The 19855-nt window shown below is 38.7% G+C and overlaps 1 protein-coding gene across 2 annotated transcripts in view; it reads left to right on the forward strand.

The window, feature by feature from the left end:
• LOC124155661 (rabphilin-3A) overlaps window positions 1-19855 on the forward strand; it is a 340415-nt gene that overhangs the window by 95636 nt on the left and 224924 nt on the right. For both annotated transcript variants that reach the window (XM_046529670.1, XM_046529669.1), the window contains exon 2: window positions 12533-12672. The gene's annotated coding sequence lies outside the window, so the exon portion shown is untranslated. The remainder of the gene's footprint in view (window positions 1-12532; window positions 12673-19855) is intronic.

The raw sequence follows: 19855 nt of genomic DNA on the forward strand, positions 1-19855 counted from the left end.
TGGTGCGAAACATTATCTGCGTTTCGCTTCGTCCCGATGTAGTTTTGACTCCGATTTCGTTTCAACACTGGTTTGAATCCATTTCGTTTTGTTTCTACATTTCGCTCCCAGGAACAAAACTATAGAAATTTTACTGGTTTTGACTTTCGTTTTGTTTCGATTGTCATAGCTGGTTTTCAGTAGGGGAGTCAGTTTTTACACTAGGCTACCTGGCCTTCTCGCTCAGGGGTGCAAGAAGGTTTCACTGGGTTATTTAATCCGGGAACCTCCCGTCAGATACTCAACTCTCTACGCTGTTGACCTCCACGCTTCCCAATTTGATTTTATTTCGTTTATTTTGGATTTTTTATTGGATTGATTCCATGACAGCACAAAAACTCATATATATGTCTTGATACTTTTTATTGGTTTTGTTGGTGAAGATTATATGAGATGGGTAAATGAAGAGAAACCCACCCCATTTCATCAATATATTAATGAACTTCCATTTGCCGCGGGTTATTTCATGAATTGAGCTACGTTGCCTTAAGGAACCTTGTGCTATCGGAGAAAATTGTCACTATTTATTATTTTTTTTATGAACATAAAGTACCCTTGAAAACAGCACAATGAGGCCTTGACATCGGGAGTTTCAACATCAACGGACGATCACATCCATCCATCCCCTGGATAGGAGCAACGTATTCAGGCGGGCTTCAAATCCGCGGCCTTCATTATGATATATGGGGACTTATCACCGCCGCCAACTTGCCCGACAACCATAGGCTGATCTAGGGGATGGGGGCACGGGGGCACGTGCACCCCCCCAGACCCTTAAAAAATTAGCAAGATTTTTTATACGGTCCCATTATCATTGCGTTCGTTTTATATTATGAGGTATCCTTGTCCCCCCCCCCCCCAGAAAGAAATCCTGAGTCCGCCCCTGCCGACAACCTTAATCTTTTGAATTTGAAACCTTTTGATTTTATATTGCGTCGATGAATCCAGTACCATATATGAATAGATTGAATAACACTGCCTTAGTAAGTCAATTTTTGTCACCTCTATTGGATTATAATGTACTCTTATGGTTTAATGTGGCTCCATGCAAACACATTTAATAATCTTTGATTTATGCCTCGGCTTTTTTCATTGTTTTCGCGGGTGAGGAATTAAAAAAAAAGATAAATCGTCGCTGAAGGGGAACCCCGTCGCTTACGGCACGCTTTCTTGCGTTCACTTGTCAAGTTTCAACTAGGAGTTTAAAGGCATGTATTCCCCGCTTGAGGCCACTTGTCTTCATTCCACCAAACCCCTTCGAGTCTTCCCACATCCCCCTCTCCACCTCTGGATTCTGTTTTCCTCCATTCCCGTCACTTTCACAACCCCTCGCATTATTCCACGCTCCCCTTCCCCTCTCCATTGGAGTCCTTTCATCTTTCGACGGCCTGTTTCCGAGATACGACGCGATGTGGGAGGAAACTATTTCCTTTGAGGTAGAGATAATTCATAGCTAGCAAAATCGTTTATACTAATTTTTTTCGCTTTAGCTCAACGGTTTACCTAGGCGCGTAGGCTTATACCTTTTATAATGAAATTTAATTGAATATCCTCGTCGAGTTGGAGCCATGGAGGAGATCTTTTTTTTTATCCCACGTTTGTGACTCAAATGGGACAAAGCAAGAGAGAATTATTTCACCATAATGTGTTTTTATTGGAGCATTGCCGTTTCTATAGATATAATCTGGCCTGAGGAAGAAGAATATTGCATATAAAAACCATAGTTTTAAATCAAACCATTTCCTTGAGCTATATGTCAAAGGTATTTTACTGAATAAAGGTATATCGTTTAGATGAATTGGAAAACCCAATCGCACTAAATGGATATTCAAAATTTCCTTGAAAAAAATCAATTTTATGATTAAATTATGGCAAATGGGTCAGACGTGCCTGAGCAATTTTTTCTTACGCTCTGAAATATTTAGAAAGAATATCGGCATGAACGTAAAATTTCGAAACGGACCATTTATAGGGAATTGGAATGTCATGTCGCTTCACGTATCGTCGCGTGATAAGCGTCGATGTGGAATGAATGATGACAATTGAAATACGTATTACCGGTTTTTCCTGCGAAATCCACTTCAAGAGGGTGGGCATGGGTGTTTCCTTAAATATCTGGGGGAAATAATATTTTCTGAAGTTTCTTATTGTTTCAAAAGGAGAAAATAACCATAGTAAGCACTTTTCATTGAACTTACAGAAGTATTTGCAATTTAGTTATTTGCTTGATATCATTTATAAAATTACCAATCTGTGAAATTCATCAATGCATGATACATTAAAAAAATTAAGGATGGCTGCGAATACACAGAAATGAATATGTAATTCACTGACCTAGGACATTGGCGTTTAAATAGAAGCCGTAGAAGCCAATGCGCAAGCATAAAAAATGATTCAGTATGAGAGACATTATCTTTTTGTCATTATTGATAATTATCTTGCACGCAAAATAAATGATTAACTCGCTGTAAAGGTCATCGAGCTGTTTTCCGAAAAATACGCCGTGTACTCATAAAGTAAGGGCCGTTTGATCACGAGAAAAAATATACTCATATGAAACACATATCATTGGCACTTTTAGTTAGCAACGAACCTACTTCCATTATCTACATAATTGCCGTTCATTTCTAAGCATTTTTCGTACCTCTGCACTAGATTCTTTAACCCCTATGCAATTATAATTTCGCCACCTGAGAGTTGAACCAATTGGGCAAAGCCACAGGCTCACACTTCTGTCAAATCTAATTAGAAAATTCAAGATTTTTATTGGGAACTCTTTGACCACTCACCCTAAAGTCCTTACCTTGCACCTAGCGACTACTTCCTCTTCTTGCACTTGAAACAGTGGCACGGTTGACAAATTTTCGAAACCTAAGAGGAAATCATCGGCGTTGTCAAAGGGTTTGACTCTCAGTCGACGAACTTCTAAGCAGAGGGGTTAAAGAAGCTGATGGAGCGATACGAAAAATGCTTAGAAATGAACGGAAATTATTTAGAGAGGTGAAGTAGGTTTGTAGCTAACTAAAAGTGCCAATAAAATTTGTTTCATATGAGTATATATTTACTTGTGATCAAACGGACCTCACTTTATGAATATTCCTTGTATTAGAACTGTTCGATGCTATATTTCGCCAATTGGATTCCGACCGGTTAAGAAGTGAATACGATATTTCTGCCTTCCTGTTGGCGTATTTTTCAAATATGTTGCCGAAATCATATCCGACCCTTGGGTCATAAATTCACGTGAGAAATCTGCTGAAGGGTTGTAAATTGCTCGCCTCTTGCGCACGAAATTGTGTACTCTAAGTTGACTAACTTTTTATCTTTGCTTCCTGAAGCCTCATTTAGCCTTTTTCTTTCATCAACCTCTTCACTTAGGAAACTTTATTTGTTTTCCACCCTTTTAGTAGCAATTTAACCGTTTTTGAGGAGCCTCCTGGGCTTTCCTAGTGAACAGTGTCCCTCTGAAATCTGAGAAAGCCCTTCGGATTGCATTCCGGTGTCTCAGTGGGCTAGAGCATTCATGAGGTTCCACAAAGGCTGACCCTATCAGAGAAAGGCCCCTTCAGGACTCAAACCCGCGATATTCAACAGCTGTAGGAGCGAGCTTAGCACAATGTTACGCGAAATAGACGTAGGATAAAACGAATATCATCTTCAGGAGATGGAGAAGAAAGATATTCTCTTGCTAGAACATTTTCATGTGGGAGATACGATCTTACACTTATTTCATTCATTATCATTTATCATCTATCCAGCGATTCATTTGACGCAGCTCTTCTGCTCGCTATTCAATCTTTTTCATTTTTTACATACTTACATGTATGTATTTCTTCTCTTTGAATCAGCAAATACTGATTTCTGCGACTCATTTGGGACCTTCCCTTGCCGAATTGCAAAACTGCTTTTTTTACGTTCTCCAATCCTTTATAATGAGACTCGTTGAATGTGTCCCACTCTTTAAGTAACTATGTAACATTTTCTTCACATCGAGAATCAGAAATCTAATTAAATTCCTCACAAATGGGGTTTCGAAGGATTTCTATCCCGAGTGTTTCTTTTTCCGTCTCGAGAAATTCAATCTCGATGGAAGTGCATCGCTGGCGAAGGAGTAATGAGGGAACGCCGTAATGTAATTTCTCTTTCCTTTTCCGGCGTAATCCTTTGCGAAATCATTGTTCGTCGAAGACTTGTCTCGCCTCCGATGCATTCACATTCCGTCCTCGTTAAACTGCCTCCCTCCCTATTTCCGAACTTTCCCACATCCTTTGCTATTATGCTTTGGAGGACACCGCACCGCTTCCCATTGTTTCCAGCTTTTTGGGGATGCCCGTCCTAGACATTTCGTAAAACCTTGCTCATTCTCCCTTTCTCATTAATTCCTTTCTTTTCTGCGCGCGAATCTCTGGAGATCTGGAAAAAGAAGATTTTCCGGGTCCTTGCCCATCTGGGAATTCGTAAAGATTTCACATTCTCCAGGCTCCCTTTTCAAAGCGGATCTTATCTTTCTCCTCTCTGTATCTTTCAGAGCCCATCACGATATTCTTTTCAGAGAGACGCCTCAGTAATTAGATATACAAATAGACCAATTAATGAAGGAAGAGTGCGGCAACTATTCTTTATACTGCTGCCACGTTGAGGTGAATCTTTAGGCAAATTTAATCTCATTTTCAGGTTAGCAAATGTGGAAATGTACTATTTACCAGTTATTTCGCCCGTTATTTATAAACGACAATTAAGTATGACATTTATTGACACTTAACATAAAAAAACATGATCAATGCACCAAAACATATTACAAATTTAATGTATAAACAAAAGAATTTCTTGTGCTCATTAATTACATATCTTTTATAAATATTAGTTAAAATTTTGGTCCTGCTAAGTTTGTTAGGATTTATAGTTTTTAATAAGTTCATCTGCTGTGTTGATTTATCATTGTGATGTCCTCAATCAAATCGCATACATTTACCATAATTTCATTTTACTCATAATTTCATAATATATTTTGGTATTTTTTATAGTTTTCATGGCCGAAAACATGGATTACATGAAATAAAACCAAGGAACTGTAACAAGGAACCTGTACTGGCAGTTGTTATAGCGTAGAATAGCAAATATGGAATTAAAAATCCCCTTCAAGGTTACTTTGTATGACATTAAATACAATCTCATTAAAGGGTACACACACACACACACTTAAATCATCATGATCATGAATTTTCATAAATTTCTAGTCAATTTCGGCTGTAAAAGATAACGAGTGTAGTTGATCATGATAGGTGAGTCGGGAAGAATTTTAAATTTCTGTACATTTTTCTTTGCAAGAAAGATGGAGTTGATTTGTAATTATCTGGTGTCCCCATCAAATATTTTGTCAGTAACTCACTCTTGCTGAAAATAAAGTTGTAACCCTCACTCAAGTCAATTAACTTTCCAACCCTTTGGAAGCAAATTAAACGACAAATCTTTGGAGAAAAATTGCGGCAGTATATTTTTATTTCGCCCAGCGTCATTTGCAGAAAGGCCTTAATCTCATTTTGATCTCTCTTGTCTCATACAGTTTCATCCCTTGACTTTAGACCCACCATCTTTTAACCTTGCGGCAATCAGATATGCCTAACTTGAAAGGAAGCAATAAGCCTTTTCGTTTGAATGAACATTCGGTATCAGTTTTCTTTGAAGCGGTGAAGCATCAAAAAGGGAAACTTACTGGAACTCTTAATTTGTGAAGGGAACTGTGCGGCCATAGAATTCAAGTTCGTGTGACCTTAGCTCTTTCAGACCCCCAGTGCTTGAATTAGGGTCGACTGCTCAGCACTTGAAATTTTATTCCTTTTTTCTAGTATCGGGACAACACGCCGAAGAAATTCATCGGGTGACATGTGATGAAGTGACCTCTTTTTGTTGACCAGGCGGAATATTTATACCACTGAGTTCAAGCGCAATGATTTTAGTAATCACGCATCAGGAAAAAAACATGAGAAACTCCTAACTTTGTTCATGTTTGAGGGGTTGAGAAGCCAAGGGGTACTAGTGATTTTTTTAAACTAAGTTGAGTTATACCATTTTTCCAAACTGACGGCGGCTGGAAGGAAAATAGAAACTAGCCAATGAGAAGCGCTGCCCCTTCCACCCCTCCATTCCCCTACATCCCCTTCCCTTTTCCCCTCTGCTCCCCTCCATCCGGCTGACCGGCGTTGCCATCCTTGGGAATAACGGTACTTTTGGGGGCGGCAGAACGAGTGCTGTGCGATCTCCAAAGATTCGGATTGGCAACACTGCCAGCTGGAGAGTGATGTGCACTGCTCGGAGTTCGGAGAGAGAATTCTTCTGTGATTGGCTAGAAGAGTGGGTGGGTTTCGAGCACGCTCAAGGTCAGCCGCCGTCAGTTCAGAAAAATGGTATAATTGTTAGAATAACTACACAAAAACTTGGTTGCCATGGCATATGAGTGAGTCTCTGTTCTGCGCTGACAGCGAGAGGAAAATCAAATGCACTAATAAACATCTAATCGATCTCCTTCGTTTTCTATTCCTAATTTCTGCACATAGCTCTGTCTGGAAAAATAAATCACTTGTGCCCCTTGACTTCTCACCCACTCATATATGAATTTCAAATTATTAACATCGATAGTATGGTTATATCTCTTAACGATTTCGTTGGTCACGCCTCCCGGAATATCACTTTGTTTTTATCTTTCATCAGTCCTAGACAAAAATTGCCTATGGTTCGTTTCAGTAAAAGTCATTTAAATTAAAATGCTCACAGTTTAGCCACAGTATAGCTTATGGGTAAACTAAGGGGAAAGGATACGGTTGGGTTAAAGTGCGGATTTTGAGGTTCTGACAGTTGCGTTTTTGGATTGTTCTTGTTCCGAATGGGTATTTAATGGTGGATTTTCAGTGGCCAGGAGATATTTTTGCAAAACAGGTAAATTTACTTTCATTTCCATGAGTACTGTTGTCATTTGTAGGCATTGAAAGTGGAATGGCATTGGCATGGCATGCCAATTCCATGTATGCCGTACCAGTAATAATATATTCAGTTTACAAGTTTCAGTATAAAACTATTGTATTTACTTAAAATGAAAACGCATCTCTTTAGGTCCATGACCAGTTCGGGGCAATTTTATGATCATGGAAAATTACAAGCATTCATGCCAATTGGCATGAATACTTGTATAAATTGGATGCACTACGCATCATTTTTACTTTGAAGGTGATGTAGTATCATGAAAACCTAGATCGCAATAAGTTTCATAATCGTGGAAAATTACAAGTAACATAATTTTATTCATTTGTAGATTCCTGGCATCGGTCCTTTTGTCCTCATTTAAGGCGTCGTCGTATTTGCACCGTAAAAAGTAGCATGCTCTTTCCACGAGCTATTTAGTGTACTTCACGTTAACTTGTTATTTATTTTTTTAATTTGTACCTCCAAAAATAATTTAGACACTAATAATATTTTCAGTCTACAAGTTTCAGTATAAAACTTTAGTATTTACTTAAAATGAAAACGCATCTCTTTAGGCCCATGACCAGTTCGGGGACAATGAGTTTCTCAGAACCTAACTTGAATAACTGCAACGTGGTGAGGTTCAAAGCAAAAGTAAGCGAAAGGCTGATTAATGCATGTCTAAGTTGGCTGCTGCTCATAGAGAAGTATGAATTATCCACCTAGTGATTGAAAGAAAAGTATAAAATTTTCTCAGTTTCCCCCAAACGGAAGGTTAGATGAATCCTCACATTTTTTTTGTGGAGGAATGATGACTTAATTATAGCTATCTTGATTCAAGAAAGGCTTTGCGTGAGAAAACTTCAACCCCATAAATGGTTGGGTTTGTAACCACAATTCCATGTATCATATGAACGATGTTTGAATCTCGAAAAAGAGGGAGATAAACTGATAAAATTACGAACCACATTTTGGTTTAATTTTTCGGGCATTTAAAAAATTCCTTTACTCCGACTGAAAGAACGTAATGACGTGAATTCTTTCTGTAATTAAACTAGAAACGTCATTTTTACCTCGGGTTTCTCCCCCTCTCGGGCCTCTCACCACCAGTTGATCCCCACGTTCATATCTTCCATCCCTTTCCTAATCGGCGCCTGTGATTTATTTTCTGACGCCTCTCCAAGCATCCAATCAGCTAAATTAAACCAGCATTGCTCATGATAGCTATTGAGTTAGTCAATGGTAATTCATGGATGTGACATCGTTTGGTTAGTCGAGTCCCATTAGCAAATGAAGCACTTAAAAACCCCAAGAGAACTCTAAATAATTTAAGAATAAACTAGAAGAGTTACCATCGGTTAGTTTGCAAAAATAATGAAGCTATCCCTTTCAACTTATTTCACAAATAGAAGTGTAATTTACTCCAATAACCTTATAAAAAATCTTCATAAGGAAGTATTGACTTGGGAGGAATATCCTATCAATAATATATAAATACGAATAGGTAATATTTATCTAAGTCAGTTTTTCCATCATCTGACCACAAGAAATGCCACCAATTCCTAAATGTTACTTGTTATTTGCATTCCGCAAGCCTGTTAAACCTAAAAAGTGTATACATGAGGGTTGCCCAGAAAATAACGCACCATATTTTTTTTCTTCGACATTTATGAATTGAACGTTATGAGAATCACACACACGAAAGAATTATGTTTCAACTACACACCCTATTTTTCTGCACAATCTCCGTCCCGTTCTATGGTCCTCCTCCAGCGGCAAACAAGGGCGTGTTTGCCCTGTTGGTACGAATCCTTCTTCTGGTCACGGAGTCATTTCTTCTCTGAGTGAATCACATCCTCGTTGGCCTCAAAATGTCTTCCTTGATGGTAACCTGTCATGGCCCAAACAAGTGGAAGTCCGTGGTAGCCAGTTCAGGGCTGTACGGACGATGGGGTAACAATGTCAAACAATTTTTTACCATGTGTTCAGTAGTCCTTGAAATTGTGTGGGCCGCGGCGGGGTTATCATGTTGAATCAAAACATCTCCTCGGTGTGTATGGCGCCGAAGTCGCTGGAAGCACATCTTGAGGCTTGTTAATATGTTGACATATGCTTTTGAATTAATGGTTCCGCCTCTTGGCATTAATGGCATGACAATAGCGACGTGTCAGGTGCGACAGCCTTGGGTAGTCTCCCTGATCGCTGCAAATCTTGGAACACCGCCTAACTGCCTTCTGATGTCCTTGTCCTTAGAACCCAGCGACTAACTGTAGACCTATTGAAAGCAGATGGTCCATTGACTTTTCACAAACGTTTGTGAATATCCTCCACAGTTTTTTTTTTCTCCTCAGTGAGAAATTCAATCACGGCATGCTGCTGGTAACGCACATCACCGACAGATGCCACTTCGAAACAGTCCTGCTGCTAATCCATCAGTCGGAAAAGCAAAACATTTTGGCGTGCGCACCCATAAAACTTCAGATAATGCGTACATAAAGTTTCGCATTCGCACCAATGTTGTCGGCTGAGAAAATAATTGTGGTACAAAACTTCCTGGGCAACCCTCGTAAAAGCTGGTGCGCCACGCATATTTTTTTGTAAATTTTTCGTGAATTCTATATTTATGGAATCTGATTCATCAACATGTCTACCCTATGCCGCACGAGAAAGAAAACAATAACTAACTTGGCACTGATTGGCTGACTGGCGGAACTTTTACCCATGAGACTATAAAGTATAATATTACCAACCACCTCATATACTTGTTTGAAACTTAAACTAGATCTCCGTAGCGAAACGGATGAAAAAATGGCAGACTACTCCACACATGGAAGGAAGTGATAAAATCGCATGCGCACAAAGAAGCTAATTAGTGTACTGGTCTCGTGAAAAGTTCACAGAGTTTCCATACTTGCAGAAATTTATCGAATATAGCCGTGAGCATGCGCAGTGTGCCTCTTGAGAGCGTTCAGGAAAAAAATATGACATAAATTAACGGTGGGGCCCCGGTTTAAGGTAATACGAAGCAGTCATTTATTATGATAACATATGAACGAATTTAGCGTTCATTCTGGAATATTTTCTCTCAGAATGGGTGACGCAAGTGCTCAAGCCACAAGCCGGAAAGAATTCACTCGGTTACTTTATGAGTGGTTTACCACTGGCCTTCACTAGGACGCCTTCGTAAAGAGCGGCTCGTAAGGGGACGAGTTGGCATTTTATGCCTCTTCCGTATCGTCGTCGCATCATCCATCTTATCCGATTAGGATTCCGGAGTCGCATCCCACCGCAGCTTCCCTTTAAATTCCGTAATTACGGGAGAATTGCGTCGCAGAAGTAGTCGTCACGAAGACGATGACGCCATTTATCCTTTTCAGGTTAAGATAACTATGCTCGTATTTTCGCACGGATTCCGGTTTAACAGTGGTCCCGGGCAAGAGCTTGAATTTTATGACTCATAAATGCAGTCCCTTGCGGACTAAAAATGTATTCAAACGTAGCGATAAGCCATGGAAAAAGCGTCGGTCATGGTTTGAGATTTCTCGTGATCCATTTCCTCAATATTATGCTAATCTACCATTAGTGGCTAAATAAACGTTCTGTAAATATCCTTGTACCTGCTTTCGACTCATCTCAGAATTCAGCATTGAATCATGACTAAAAAATATTGCATGATATGTTTTGTAATTATGTGGGATCGTGTTTAATATTGCAATAGTTAGTTACTGCTTTGTATTATTGCGTTATTTCTTTATATTGATATGGAAATTAACCCGGTTAAAATGGAAACCCATCATTATCCTTCATTTTTTCACCTACCCTATATTACCGATTGTCATTACCATAACTCGATCGACCTCCCAGAAAGCAATAGTATGTCCTTCGGTGTAAATAAGAATTGGTTGAAAAGTATTTAAGATTTTGTGATTTTATAAGTATACTGTCACATAACGTTGCCTTTTTAAAAGTAAAAATGTAAAAACTAAAAATGAAAGGAGACCGGGGATATTTATTGGATGATTTTTCGTGCTTACACATTTCAATTGTACGTACTTCTTCTTTGTGCCTCAGATAATGCATCTAATAGCGTACGGAATTCATTTATCTCTTTACAATAGTGTAAACGACCTTATGATGCTTAAAATTATAATCGCTGAGATTAAGAGAAATATTTTACCGATTCGGATTGTAATTCCTTCTAGCTTGATCGATATCTATATCTATACAATAGTTTTCGCTTGAGAATGACATAGGTCCAGACTTTCAGGTTTAATTCATCTTAACTAATACTGAAAGTTCATTTTATGTAGTCAACAGAACCATTGAATTGAATGACTGAATATTGTGCTTGTAATTTTCTTAAGAGGCTGATACATCGTGAAGAAAACTGGCACAAGTAGATTTGGTATTTCGGTTTCAGTGGCAAAATTAAGCTGCCGATGGTCATATTTTAATTCTACGTAATTATATATTTTTATGCCATTTAAATGTAATAACCACTAAGTAACACAACGCGTTGGTAATTTTGATCATATGATATGGGAAAGCTCACTTTGAATTCAGCCACAGGCGTGTGAATTCACACATTCAATGAAGTAGCATTTCCTGGGCTATCTCGCACTTCAAGGACTTTGGAATCCAAAACCCTCGAAGCCCAGATGCTGAAGGAGTGGAACCTACATGAAAATGTCCAAGCATTCTGCTGCAATACAACATCGACCAGCATTTAGAGACCCCGGTGCGCATGTGCCTTATTAGATCTGCTTCTCAAAAAGTATAATTTGCTTTCACCAAGCCGGCACAACATATACCAGCTGGTGTCAAAAATTATCTTCGACGCAAGGTTTGGAAAGTCTTCGGGAAGACTATTGTTCCTCTGTTTTAAATATTTCCAAACCTTGGAGAATAAATAACTAAGCCCAAATACTAGCGCCTTCTTATCGCCATTCATATGCGAAAAACAGCCAAAAATGCCTAAATTTCTCAACTTTGAGTGCAATGCGGCACGTCTTCCGTTATCCAATTGCAATAATACAATCTTTTTACACCAATTGGCATAAAATGAGGGGGTGTCCCGAAAGAAATTCGAAAAATCTAAAAATAAGGACTACCCAACTGTGCAAAGTCCTCACCCGGGATGTGAACGCACAAATGTTTGATCACCTAGGCTATTACACTTCCCTATTTTTAATAACTATAATAAATATTTCCAGGAATCTTTCAAGTTCTGCGTTTAGCAAATAACTTCAAACACAATCAAGTGCACCTGTGTAATGTTTTGTACACCAAGGATAAGAGTGATATCTAAAAAAAATTAATTGACGTGGCCGAGACTATAATGATGAACTTCGTAAGAAAAATAGATTTGAGTTGTATCTGGTGGCACACCTGACCGTCAACATAGTAGACGGGATTCGTATATCCGTAGAGCCAAATGAATTGTTCGTGGAGAATATCATTCTTTATGTAAATTTATATTACATAGTTTTCGACGTTGAAAGCTCTCAGACTAATGTACTATTTCTTTTTTCTGTAGATGCAAGTGCAAGAAATCAAATCTTAAAAATGGTGCTGGATAGGGGCTGTGTGGCGTGGTGAATGTGCGGCAAGGAACAGGATTCGGTGAACAGTGTTGCCGCTGGGATCACCCGCTTCCAAAGACACATCTCTTCACAGGTAAGGCTGGATTTTAATCATTGCACGCTACTCAAATGGGCAGAGCATGTCGAGGATAGGCCAATGTAATTATAATGACCGAAATAAAATTATCCACAAACCCATACTCTTTCATATTCAGTCGGATCCGAGTTCGTCAATCATTTCATGCTCAATGTAGAAGATAAAATGGATTGATCGTGTAAGTAACGAGGAAGTGCGAAGAAGAGTGGGAGAAAAGAGAAGCCTCCTAAAAATCTTAAACAGAAGACGGGACAACTTAATTGGCCACATTTTGAGGCATGATGGTCTGATGAAGACAATCGTTGAAGGACTAGTGGAAGGGAAAAAGGGCAAGGGACGGCCCCGAATGAGATACATAGGACAGTTTATAAAGGATGTAAAAGAGAAGAAATACGTCGCTATAAAAAAAGGCTAGCGGATAGGAGAGAGAAATGGAGAGCTACGTCAAACCAATCTTTGGATTGTTGACTAATGATGATGATGATTTAGAAGATACAGAATTAGGGATATTCTATTTTTTGTGAGGAAACAGTTTTATCTATAATCATTGCTTACCCTAAGGTTTTAGATTACAACTGACTTCCATAAAGAGTTCTTGATGTACCTGGACTTTATACCGGTAGATGGATTTGACTTATGAGACCACAGCGTTTGCTAACACACTCTTTAGGCATATCAACTTATAAACCATTAAAGCATTATTTATTGAGCCCATAAATGAGCGATATATTAATGAATTCAAACTGACCGTAGGTGTATTATTTATTCCGAATACTTACACTAGGACACTGTTATGATAAACCGTGTATTTCAAAGTTGATGTCGGCTGCATTTCAGGTGTACGACAACTTCATATTATGAGGTCTGGCGTGATTGAATCGTTAAAATCGTATGCATACTTCATGCGGGCATAACGCAGGAAGATACTCTTAAAAGCCTTTCCTTGCCTTCGTCTAAGCATTGCCAGAGTAACCCAAATTTCCTTATTAAATATTCAAGCATGGAGACTTTTCTCATAGAAGTAGAAAACTATTCAATTCCGTTAATGTAATTTGGGGGTTCGTTAGGAATACCTGCGGGGTGATAATATGTTATGGCAACATATACTTGGTAATGTTCACTTGAAAAAGCGTGATTGTTAGCGAATGTGAGTGGAAGTAAAGTTGGCACAGTTTATGACGACACTTGAGGAGTTGAATGGGAGCCACCTAGTTGGTTTATGCCGTTCCGTCTAATTAACTCGTTCTGTCGCCCCCTGCTGCTCGCCGATAAAATTTCGGCCGACGATTAATCTCCAAACTTGAATCTCTTGGATGGCTGGATAATACTACTGGATGGCGCGATGATACTGCCACGTATTCACTTCAAAATTTTGATACCCTTCCTTTATCCGCTTATTAGTGATTTCACAATTGCGTATTTTTAGGTATCAACGTATATAAGGGTGTTTCTTCAAGTAATAAGTAAACTCCTGGTGCCTCAAACGGATTCAGCATCGTTAAGTTTAAATTGCCACGGGATTAGTGGATTTGGAACTGCCTTTTTCACTGTACAGACATTCCTTTTGTGGGATCGACTAAATGTGACAAAAATGGCATAATAGAGGACGGGCAATTATATTTTTCTCCTTAAAAAGTCTTCTTTAACGCGTATTTTAACTTAAATTAGGAGTACCTTCGCTAATTCACTTCGTTGCATCTCAACTGGTAGTGTAGTATTGCTTATTTATTTAACGGTAATTCCCTCACTTTATATCGGAAAACAGCTGAAATTAATAGTTAATTTGCCCCATTTATTTGTCTCAGAGGATTAAATTACTTGGTAATTTTTGAAAACACTGTTCAGAATTCCAAAACCTGTGTAGTTTTTTATAGGTAATGCAGAGGTAACTACACGTCAAATGAACGCAAGAAAATTAAATTTTGCATGCTTCTATTTCCGATTGCTATCAAATAGCCATAATGAGTAAGTCTATAGAGAATTTTTTTCAAAACTTAGCGAGAAATTTACCAGAGGCCAAAGATGAGAACTTCTGAGGAATTTGAGCCATCCATTTTACTTTCGCGTTTTTAGTCACGTTTGATAATAATTTTGTGCCAACTGCTGATCTCTACATTTATAAGGCAATTGAATCATTGTCGTGCACAAAAAAATCATTCCAGTATAAAATTATAAACTGTTATTTCATTACTGCACAATCATTATAAATTGCAGTTGGTGTTCAAAATTGAACATGCTGCTTATTGAAAGTAAAGAATGATTATTTCATACTCCTCTCATGGTTTAAATTCTCTATCCATTACCTCAGCTATTCCTTGTGAATTAGTAATCGAGGATGCGCATTTTTTCACGTCATTCCGGCTTGTAACACACGGGGCACGCCCGATGCTAAAATGTCGTATGCTAATTGTTAGACATTAGAATGCATTCAGACTAACTCCAAATTGGATTCCAATGAAATTCTTAAAAGCGAAGGTCGAAAACCTTTTCATATGTTCGGGGTTAATGGCCACCAGTGGCACATTCATCACCTTGTATTTTCATGGGATGAACGCTTTAATGAGTTGTTAAATCGTCTTGGTCCGCAAGGGATTCGTTGTTATTTGCACTCTTGTGAAGCCGGAGTCCCACCGTTGATTTATTCATTGATTTTTACATGAATTCTATGTTCATGAAACCTTTTTTGTCAAGGTTTGCACCCTCCGTCGCACAAAGAAGAGAAACATTCATTAATTTGGCCTATGTGATTTTTTTCTCTGAGTAATTCCGTTGATTCTTGCGACGATTTGATCATTATCAGCGCAATAATTTATCTAACGCATACAATTTTACGCATGAGTATTTTTGTGTGATACTACCAATCACCTCGAATGTCCGACTTTTTCCAAAACCTACCTTGCTCTCATTCGTGAAACGTAGGGAAAAATGGCGGGTTACTCCACGTTTGCCTTTCTTCCTACATTGCCAGACATTGGAAGGGAAGTAGTCAAAGCGCATGCGCACAACGAAGTCAATCAGGAGCCGAGTTTTATGAGAAGTTTAGAGAGTTCACCTATGTATACAGAAATTTACCGAGCGTCGTCGTGCGCATTTGCAGTGAAGCTTTGAGAGCATTCATGAAATATTCATGAAAAGTTTTACGAAATAATTAACCGTGGAACACCTGGCTTTGAGATGCCATCCCTAAATCTAAGGTTCTTCATGATCGAGCATAGGAACCATCATAAGTGTACCCTGAATCAAAGCCAGAGGAGGCAAAACTAACCGTGGTCGTTGTTACTTTTGCGTAGCTCAAGTTGTAGCATTTTTGCACAGAAAAGATTAATGAAACCAAAATTTTAAGGAAATTATGACTGCAATTTATTAGTTCTTATAATTATTTTCTTGAAAACATAATTAATTTAATTTTAGCTCCATGTCTTACACTAATGTCATTTTTCTTCAAAAGGAAAATTTGTTCATAACTTTTTATTTGAACTAAATTTATTTTCGCTTTTAGGGGGGCAGTTGCCCCCCCCCCTGCCTGGGTACGCCCATGGGAACCATAACTCTAATGACGTCAGACCTTCAGGAAAAATGGGAGGTGATTCCGGTAAATGAATTGTTATTTCGGATCTAAGTGAACGACCCCATTCTCTCCCTTATCTCTTTTACTGTCAGAAGTGTCGAAATAATTAAATTTGATACCTTTTTCGTACCTCACGAAATGGTGTCGGGTGCAAAATGTGGCCCGTGGTCGAAATAATCATTATTTAAAGGTTGTAGAAAGAATCCGTCCAAATCATAAATAGTCCATATTCTACCTGTCAAGCTTAAGCTGGAAATTTGATGCAATTATGTCACTCTATCGATGGATGGAGATGACGGTATATTAATGGATGCCAATCAATTTCGTGCATTAAGTTTTTGAACGCTCTCTCACGCAAATCATGATGAGACACTGATGTGTCTCTATTGTGTCAGTTACATTAGCCTAAATTTCATAACACCAACAGTAGTTAGGAGTTTAACATTTAATTTTGTTTTTGATTACCATAATCCTATAATCTTCATGCGATTGTCACAATAAGTCGGTTTTAAACTTTATAAACTCCATTAAAAATGAATTTCATGCATAATTTTTCTTTTACCCAAGCTCATGAAAATGGCGGTGCCACAGACTTTGCAACAAACTCTGTCCGTAATGACATATCTTTTTATTGGATTTTCCGATTCTTCCAATCTTCTAATTGCGAAATTTCTAATTCTAATCTTCCGATTGCGAACAACGTTTTTAATCATTCATTAAATGTGAGTGGTGATTTTGTTAAAATTTCAAAATCATTTTTTCTTTTTCATTGACACACGGCTAAAAAAATACTATCTGAACCCTTTATGTTACAATCTCTCACATTTTGGAATTATTGTTAATAAATTGTTATCAATGGAGTAAAAATTAATTCTTTTTATGGTAACACTTTTGTAATTATTGGTACATTTCGCGATAATATTTAACTTGAAAAATTGAAACTGACCACGGAACATATGCCAAAGTCATCATAAGTTCAGTTATCTCTACACTTTTATTCTTTCTATTCCTCCAAGATATAGGAATATTCGGAGAGGGGGGGTCTTGTTGTGTTGGTTGGCTTCCCACCTCGTGGGCTCGGGTTCAAATCCCAGCGGTGGCAGAGATTTTTCAGAGACTGTCCGATTACTACTTTTATGCTATGTGTAGAACATTTCAGGTACAACACTCCGTCCGTCGGATGTGATGTTAAGCCGTGGTCCCCTTGGCGCATCTCGTTAAGAGCAGGCTAACGCCGACGCCGGGTTTCTTTCCACCCTTCCTTACCTACCCTTTCCTCATGGCGCAAATGACCTAAGCTTACGGTAGCCTCCTCCGAGTACCATACCATAACAGTATTCTGAGTATGACTGTTTCAGGTCATAATAAAAAATTGAAAAATGAGTCTTTTAAGTACTTATGGCATTTGTAAGTAGCTTTTGTTGATTCGAAGTACAGATCCAGATACAAAACCTTATCACAGAGTAGCCGGGAATTTTCCTTACCCCCAATTGACCCCGACATGGCAAGGCTGCTGATCCACGTCCGCGCAGCAAAGAGAAACAAACTAAGCGTTGAGGGAGGTCCTTCAACCCTGCTGCTCTAAAAGGATTTAGAAGCCCACCGAAGGATGTCATTTTGACCCGCGATTAATACAACGGAGTATGGGCCAAATATTCTCAGCTCCCACACGATCGAGAAATCTTCACGGAGGAAAGTAAGGAAATTTTGTGGAGCTTAAGAAGTTTTCATCCGCAGAAAGGATTTGTGCGTATCCCTCTGCGGAATTAGACAGTACACAGTAGATCTATGGGGGGAGGGGGGACTAAGGGGGCTATAGTCCCACCTGGGAATCCAATTTGCAATAGATAGATTGGTAATTTTGTCCGACCCTCAATACTGCTGGTATTTTAACACCCACTTAGCCCCCCCTTGTCTCTATCCTGGAAACGCCACTGACAATATACAAAAGCCATTTTTGCGTAACTGTAAGATGCTTTGCGTTAAATATTTTCCAATCCTTTGTCGATCGTTAGTAGGTGGGATGCAGTGGCGTAGCTAGGAGGGAGGTGCGGACCACCCTTGAAATATAAAAACACAATTACTTTCCTTCATAAAAGAAAACAAAATATTGAAAAATCGTGAATTTACAGAAGGTTTAGTTGACTAATGAAGTTTTTTTTATTATGAAAAGTGTTAAATTTAGTTTTAAACCCTCTATTTAGAACCCTATCTTTAAATAATATTCCCCCCTGGTTTTGGTCCTAACCCCCTCTGCCCCCGAACGAAATTCCTAGCTACCCCACTGGTGGGATACCTCACTATGCTTGGTCTCTCGCGGAAAGAACAGAGAAGTGGGAAACGTAGGCGATGGGAAATTGTCTACGTTCCGTGGTTAACCGTGGAGGTAATCTTTTTGTATGTAGTTCCTTGTTTATACGTGATTTTTCCGATGATTACAGAATTTTCGCTGCCCCGGAAAGCATGATGAAATAAAATCAATGAATTGTTTCGGTTTCACTACGTGAAAAAATAGTTAATTTATAGTGAAATTTCGTAATTACCTGACTCATTCTTCACCAAAAACTCTCACTCCTAAAATTTGATTATTTTTTTAGCTTCAGTCATTTCCTTGTTTTTTATTTGGGGAGCGTAGTGGCGGTAGGCAGAGCGCTATGCCAATGATTCATGGGTTTTAGGTTCAAATTTTGGGAAAACATTTCGGCATCAACGAAGTATAGAAATCATCGGGAGGAAAGGAACTGCCCCTTATACTTAATATGTGAGACTCGAGCTCTAAAGGTTTGTCTGTGGAACTGTATTTTCACCAAATAAACTGTTCTTTGGCTCAAAACTCTGAGATATTGAGGTTATTTTGATTTTCCTGGAAGCCGAGAGTATCGATCGTAAAACCAGGCTGCTACTAATACATTTGTGGATAGCTGTTTGCATTCTGTTCCGTTTACATTTCCAAAAAATGGAAGAAAATAAGACATTCACGCGAGTTAATTGATATTCTTTGCCAGTTAGAATAATCAACTTCAGCCTACCTTCTTAATGATTTACCGTAGCATAAATGTCGAGGAGTAAAAAGGCTTGTGCAATCATTTAGATTTCCGTATTATTTACTTGTTTAAGTTTAAACAAATCCGCTAAAAATCTCGAAGCATATACGCGTGACCCTTGTTTGACTCTGTAAAGTATTTGTCTCTTTGAAAAAATAGCCTCCAACAAATTTACAATGTAAAAGCGGATATCTGGATGGGTCCTTTGTGAGATTTGTTTGTGGGGTTAACGGATTTGAATTTTTTAGAGGCAGACTGAATATCCTGGCGTTCGGGGCGCGTTGAATAATGCACAAGAGACTATTTATCTTTTGCTTTGCCCCCAGGGGCAAAGTGGCTGATACTTATGCGGTTACCTGCGGAGGATTTGGCATTTTATCGATGGAACTCAACCTCAGCATCTATTCGGAGAAAAATTTTTTTCTAACTATGATGAAATAAGGCTATTTCTTTATACCGCCACCATGGCTTGCTTGACGAGGCATTTCAAGAGTCGAATTCGGCCCTTTTGCTATGGACACTGGTCAGCTAATCCCTTCTCAGTGTTCAAATATTAAAGCTCTCCTTA

This window comes from Ischnura elegans, chromosome 3, assembly GCF_921293095.1.
Source record: "Ischnura elegans chromosome 3, ioIscEleg1.1, whole genome shotgun sequence".
Classification (NCBI taxonomy): Eukaryota; Metazoa; Arthropoda; class Insecta; order Odonata; family Coenagrionidae; genus Ischnura; species Ischnura elegans.